The sequence below is a fragment of the Pteropus alecto genome, unplaced genomic scaffold (assembly GCF_000325575.1).
Source record: "Pteropus alecto unplaced genomic scaffold, ASM32557v1 scaffold195, whole genome shotgun sequence".
NCBI classification, from domain to species: Eukaryota; Metazoa; Chordata; class Mammalia; order Chiroptera; family Pteropodidae; genus Pteropus; species Pteropus alecto.
Window position 1 is genome coordinate 2022551 of NW_006438073.1, and position 8057 is coordinate 2030607.

Here is an 8057-nt window from a genome sequence, read left to right on the forward strand (position 1 = left end):
TCTGAATCTCTCTATTTTCATTTATCAAAATAATAATAATAATAATAATAATAATAATAATAAAAATAGAAGAAATAAAACTACATAATTCTATTTTTCTAACACAATTATTTCAATTTTATATAGTCTTTTTCTCTTATTTTCCTATTTACATATGTATTTTCATAAATAGAGCCAATTTTACATATATTTTACATTCTAGTTATAATCCTTTTTCATTTGACCACATAATCTTCATAGTTTTCATTTTAATAGTTGCATAATTTTCCAACCAGCTGATGTCCCATAATTCTGTTAACCATTCTTCCATCTATAGTTAGACATGTTGGTTGTTTCTAATTTTTAGCTATTATAAATAATGTTGCAATCTTCACCTATTATAAGTACTGAAGCAATTAATAGCTCTATGTATAACATTCTCTTTTGGCTTTATTACCTCTGGATAACTTTCCAGGAATGAATGAAACCAAAGATATAAAATTTTTCTAGTTTTCTTAAGCACATTGTTTTCCAAAATGTTCATACCAATTTATACTGTCACCGATAATATATGTGAGTATGCTATTTTTACTGCAAATTATTGGATCAAAAAAACTATACCTTATTAATATATTAATTTTTATATTTTTGGTACTAGGAAATATGAATTTTTCATAGTTTAATTGTTGCATTTCCTTCTTATGTAGAATGTCTTTTTACATAATTTGCTGGCTAAATTTGTAATTTCTCACAACAAATGTCATGAGCCATGTCTGTCTTGCTTTCCACTCTGTAGTCAAGCTCATCACTACTCCTGGTACATAGATAGCAGTCAGTATATATTTGTGCTGTAAATAAACAACATTCTTTGAGTTCTTATAACTTTTTAAGAATTCATGTGAACTCTTTATAGACTATGGCCATTAAGCTTTTTTCACAATTAAAGTGAAAATACTTTTCATTTTAGTTTGATATTGTTTTAGAAAACAAAAAATTGTGGCAGAAATGAACGCTGTCTTCTTTGTGCTTCCTTATACTGCCTTAAAACCTAAAAGTGTACTCCGTGGAAGTGAGAACATATACATTAAATTTTTGTTTATTTTTCTATTTTTCTTTATAGTTTCCTTTTGGGGATAAACTCTTGCCATTTTCTCAAAGCCTATCCTAAATGCACCTTTCCCTGGGTTCTGCCTCGGTGTTAGGCTATGTATCCCCAACCACAGCCACCAATGGCTTATAACTGAAGCCTTTAATTTGGAGCCCACAGGGAACCTCAGTTCTGCTCCTGCGTGTGGGGTCATTTTTCCCAAAGCAGGAGGGATTTACATAAATCCAGCTAACACTTTGAGATTCCAGATTATGTCAACATTGCTGCTATTTTTGCCATAAATCTTTATTCCAACTATAACAGAGCTTCTACTATGGTCCCATACTGGGGTATCTCATGTTTTAATATGATTATTTTTTGATGGGGGGAAATTTTGATAGGACTACCTTGAAAAGACCAAGAAAAAACAAATCATTAAATTTTCGGTACATTTCAATTACTAATAAAGACTGTGTGCTGGATACTCTCGATCCATCCATAAGCCCCACTCTACCTGTCTGTCCCCAAGCTGATCTCTTATGCTTTCCATCCCTGAGAGTCACAGAAAAATCGAAATAATGATTAGGTTTAAAAATCTAGCTTTGCCATGTCTATGCTAAGCCTTAATAATTGAATTTATGTTTGTGTTTCTATCTTTGAAGCCTTTTCAGTGTCATAACTCAAGTGGGTCTGGAAAGGTTCTTCTGATTCTTGTCAGTGTCTTCTCTATCAGGCTTACCTGAGCCAAACTGCTTGCCTACTAGTTCAGACAGTGCCCACCACTTCTGAGTCCCTGTCACAGGCGTCTGACCACTGTGTCTTGGATAGTTCCAGCTGACATTTTCAGCCTCTCTGCTGGAACTCCCTTGCTACTTTTTCCATCGTGCGTGTCCATTGCCATGCCTTGTTTTTTCTGACTTGCCAGGATAGCTACGTTTTAGCCAACTCCATCCCGAGATGTGGCTGCTTCTTTCTTGAAGTTTTCCTTGTGATTGGTTCATTACATTATTTCACTTCTATCCTGCCCTCCAGGGAGCCCCAATGCATCGTTTAATTCCCATTCTTCTCAATCTTTATGATGCTGGCCCAACTTATGTTATATTAGTGTTATTTTTATTATGGCTTAGTTCATCTCCAATAGATTGCGAGATCCTAGAAAGCAAGAGCCATGCTATCGCATACTTGTATTTTCCTAAATCCCATTGATTTACATATGCTCTCACACAGAAAAATGTATTTTTTAAAATTATATACCAACTTTGTTCCACCATCCTTCTCTGAGCTGTCTCTTCGTACCTCAAAACCCCTCTGCTTCAGTCAAGTATAGCTATGAAATACTACTGAATCTTCATTTGTACAGAGTCTCTAAAAGAGAAAGAAACATCAAAACAAAAACCAAAAACGACTTCCTTTCTATTTCTGTAAATCGTATGCTTCTTCCCAGAAATCTTACATCTCACTTTTCTTTGCGGCATTATCCCACTTAACCTTAGAGCTGCTTCCCCATTTGACATTTCCTTTTCCGCTCATGTTGTTAGGCTTCCTGTATTATTAGTTCGGTCCTTTTATCTCTTTGCCCTGTGAACAGAGTAGGTCTAAGTAGATGCAAGAAAAAACTTCACAAAGGTAGTGCCGATGAGCTATGTTTTTGGTTATTTTTGTTTGTTTGTTTGTTTTGAATTTTTTGATTTGTTTTGTTTTGTTTTTAGTGGTAGTAATACATTTGCATTGATCTGTTCACACCACTTCATGTTATTACTTTAGTTAATGAATCTGCAAAATAGCTGGGCACAAGTAATGTTACACGGTTTGCTCATAGAATAGGGGAAGTCAGCTGACACATGGGAAACCAATAAATAATTTGCTTCATTATCTCAAAACTATGACAAAACTATTATTTTTACCAAGAAAACTTCTCCCCTATTAACATAACATCTGTTTTATGTATTTCAGAGAATTCTCAATTGCAAACAATGGACAACCCATTTAGTTTTATTTCTGTGCATGTACTTACCAGGGATTCAGATAAGTAATAATCTTATATTTATTGTGCTCATGTAATGTGTGCATAAGCATTAGATATTATTACTTGTTCTTTGTAAATGTTAGTGCTGCTGATTTGGTTACTTTCAGTGATATTTCCAAAGCCATATAGATCTAAACAAACATTGAAATTGGCTATGCGCGTAGCCCACACAGGCAATGAACAGAGAGACCTTACAAAATGTAGGCATATTGTTCTGTAACTTCTATCCACATTGGACAAACGTTCATTAAAATCCTTTGAAAGTGACAGGATTACACTCCCATTATTATCAAAATGAGATAATGTCTTCACAGCGAAACAAACATTTAGATAAATAAGAAAAGCAAAAACTGAGCTGCAGAGTTGAAATAGAGATTTATTCTGACCAAAATATTCACCCTTGGTCTCAAGTGATATGTTTCAAGGGAAACAGCAATTCTGTACTGTCCTCTTACTCATAAAATGCCTGTGTGGTCTTGAACTGTTTATCGTGTCTTGCTGAGAAGGAAGTTTTAATTTCAATAGGAAGGGGGGCACTGACCCTAGGGAGTGAGTGCCAATTGTAAAGCCAAATTTGAATTAAAAAAACTCAGGGTCAAATCGTTATACACATCAAATGCTTCCTCAGACAGAAAACCTTTATCCACTTGAATATGAGTATTGGAGCAACAGCTTCAGGAAGCTGGCAGAGCTGGAATGCAAATCCACATCTGTCTCCCTGACTCCTGCTCTTTCAGGTTACACTGCACTGCTTTTTGCTGTATACGTACATAAAGAGTTCGACTCGGTCTGCCTCAAAAAGCCGAACTTGACATGGAGATTTTGACATATTCTCATCTTAGAGCAATGGCGTGTTCTTTTGCCGAATGAGTTTCCTTAGGAATTAACATTTATATCTTCTGAGAAGACACTCCAGGGTGCATATTACGGACGAGCAATGATGTGCCTTTGCAGTTAATGGCGCTCAGTCAAAACTACCAGGGCATGTCATTATTAGGTCATAATACCCACCCTGGAGTGTCTTACAGCTTAATTGTTCCCTCTTCCATTCCAGAAACCAGCAAAAGACATATTTAACTAATGTTTCTGCTTTGTTAATAAGTTCAGAATGAATGAACACATGTGTTCTGACTGCTCTGTCTATCAAACATGTATCCAGAAATAAATCCAGGTCACATAATCATAAATCCAACTTGCATATTTTGCTACAAAAAGTTTGGCATGGTTCTGATACTTCTGAAAGTGAAGATTTAGCATGCATCACTTGTCTAAATATTCAGACAATGAACACTCATGAGACTTTCCCTTCTGCCAATGCCCTTAGCATTTAGATCCCGATCATCATCTGTTTTTCTGCTGAAAATTTTCATTAAGAGAGTTACTTTTTAATCTGGACTACAATCTACAGTAGACTAGTCTCAATCTTTAGACTACATAGCTAGTTATGTCTTAATGAGTATTTACCCTTAGGGTTCTTTACTTATATTTACCAAAACTCTTCAAGCAAAATGGAAAATTCATTATGCATCTTTAGGTTCTGACCCTTCTACCATAAAGTCATACTTTCATTACAACAGCATTTTAAATAACAAGCAAAAGACTGAGAAGTTATAGGAAGAAACAGCTGACCCAGGTATGTGTGGTTCTAAGGTATGACTGCCTAGCAATAGAGAGCATTGGCTATTCAGTTAAGCTTGACATCAGATCCCATGATAAGTTGTTGCTACTTAGGTTCTTTCACGATTTTATGTAGTAGAGTTAAGTAGTGTAGGAGGCCGAATCCTTATTGCTACTTAGGAAGTGCTTGGTGAAGGTAGTAGAAATTTGAGGCTCCAGATCAATGAAACAAATGTAGCTGGGGAGCTAGCTAAGGGGAACATCTCTTGGAATGTTTGTGGTGGAGAGAAATTGATTTTGGATGGAGTTGTATAATCTCGTTCCTTATCTTCAGAATGATAAGTAGCATATAACAAGTAAAGAGATTGACTTAATAATTGTAAAACTTCCCACAAAGCTCAGTTCCCCCAGATGGTCTCACTGGAAAATTCTATCAAACATTTAAAGATGAATTAATATCAATTCTTCACAAGCTCTTCCAAAATATTGAAATGGAGGGAATACTTCTCAACATATTCTATGAGGCATGTATTATTACTCTGATGTTAAAACCAGACAAAAAGACATCACAAGAAAACTATAGACCAATATTCCTTATGAATATAGACGCAAAAATCCTCATGAAAGTACTACCGAACCAAATCCAGCAACATATAAAAAAGTTTGTACACCATGACCAACTGCGGTTTATCCAAAGCAAATCGCAAAATTGGATTACCATCTGGAAAACAATTACATAATATACCATATTGACAAAATAAAGGAAAAACGCCACATGATCATTTCGATAGACATAGAAAATTCAACATCCCAAAAATGATAAAACTACTCAAGAAACTAAGAATAGAAAGGAATTTACTGAATCTAATGAAGGCCATCTACAAAAACTCACAGCTAATATCATACTTCATGACAAAAGACTGAACGATTTCCCCATAAGAGCAAAAACAAGACAAAGACATTGCTCTTGCCATTTCTAGTCAACATTGTACTAGAAGTTCTAGCCAGAGCGATTAGGCAAGAAAAAAGATATTAATGACATCTAGATTTTAAAGGAAGATGTAAAACTATCTCTATCCATGATCATGTATATAGAACATCCTAAGGAGTACACTAAAAACCCACTAGAAGAAATAAACAAGTATAGCAAGGTTCCAGAATGCAAGATTAATATACGAAAATTAATTATACTTCTATACATTGGCAATGAACAATTCAAAAATGAAATTTAAAAAATTTCATTTACAATAACACCAAAAAGAATAAAATACTTAGGTTTTATATTTATATATAAATTTAGTATATATTATATAATCTATAATATAATACATATATTATACATTATATAATTATATAACATATATAATATATACATTTATTATATGTGTACAGATAATAAATTTAACAAAAATTGCAATACGTGCATTTTTTTAACTATTTTTAAAACTATAATTACAAAATATTATTGAAAGAAAATATAAAGACTTTGATATAAGACAATATCAAAATAACCTACAGTTTTAACAATCTATACCAAAATACCAGCTGGCCTCTTTTTTTTTTTTTTTTTTTTGTGAAATTGAAATTGACAAGCTTTTTAAAATGCATATGGGAATGCAGGGGAGCCACAATATCCAAAACAATCTTGAAAAGAAGAACAAAGATGAAGGACTCATATTTTCCAATCTTAAAACTTCCTAGGAAGCTATAGGAATCAAAACTCTGTAGCACTGGTATAAGGATAGACATATAAATCAATAAAAAAGAATTAAGAGTCCAGAAATAAACATTTATAGTTGATTTTCAATAATTGTTCCAAGATAATTCAATAGAGAAAAATAATCTTTCCAACACATTACACTGGTACAACCAGGTATCCACATGCAAAAGAATGAAGTTGAACCTCTACTTCACACCATACACAAAATTTACCTCAAAATGGATTTATAGACCTAAATGTAAAAGCTAAAACTATAAAACTCTTAGAAGAAAGCAAATGAATCAATCTTTGTGATCTTGGATCAGGCAATACCTTCTTAGATATAACACCAAAAGCATAAGCAACAAAAGAAAAAAAGGAAGAAATTGGACTTCATCGAAATTTAGAACTTTTGTGTTTCAAAGGACACTGTGGAGAAAGTGAAAAGACAACCCAAAGAGCGGGCAAAATACTTGAACATCATGTAGCTGACAAGAGACTTATATCTAGAATATACGAAGATCTCTTACAAGTCAGCAATAAGAACAACTTAAAATATTGGCAAAGATCTGAATGGACATTTTTTTTCAAAGAAAATATACGAATGATCAATAAGCACATGAAAAGATGATCAACATCGTTAGTCATTAGGGAACTACAAACCAAAACCACAAGAGATACCACTTCACACCTACTGAGATAACCAAAATCAAAAAGGCAGACAATAACAAAGGTTAGTGAGGATGTGGAGAAATTGGAATGATACATTGCTGATGGTGCGGCCACTTTGGAAGCATCCTGAAACCTTGCTATACTTGTTTAACAGATTGGCGGTTTCTCAAAATGTTAAACGAATATTTCTCATTTGAACCCACAAGTCTACTACGAGATTCATAGCCCTACAAAAGTTAAATGATATGTCTACATGAAAATTTGCATATGAATATTCAAAGCAGAATTATTCAAACTAGACAAAAGTTGGAAGAAAACCTCAATGTCCATCAACTGATGAATGGCATTAAATAATAAGTGAATGCCCACACAATAAAATATTATTTAACAATAACAAAAAAATGAAGTACTGATATCGACTACAACATAGATGAACTTAAAACATCTGCTAAGTGAAAGAAACCCTTCACAAAAAGTTATATATTATATGATTCCATTTACATGAAATGTCCAGAATTGGCAAACTTATAGAGACAGAAAATAGATTGGAGATTGCCCAGGGCTAGAGAGGGTAGGATATCAGGATGCCTGTTAATGAGTGTGGTGCAGAGCTTCTTTTCGGGGTGATGAAAATATTCTAACCTTAGATTTTGGTGATGGGGCAATGATGATAAACATCTCTGCATATACTAAAAATGACTGAATTGTACACTTTAAATGGGGGAATATTATGGCATGTGAATTATATCTCAGTAAAGTTGTTTAAAAAAGGAAACAATAAAACTAAGGAGTACAATGAAATAAAATCAAAGATTATCAGCAATATAGAGGCCTAGAAATAATCAGGTCAATTGAAAACAGAAAGTAGGAATTTATATATGAAAAAGAATGGGAAGAATTGCTTCCAACAAAATTAAATCTGAAAAATTTTATGGTTTGGTGAAAAAAAAACGTATCTTTTACTAAACTGAACAAAA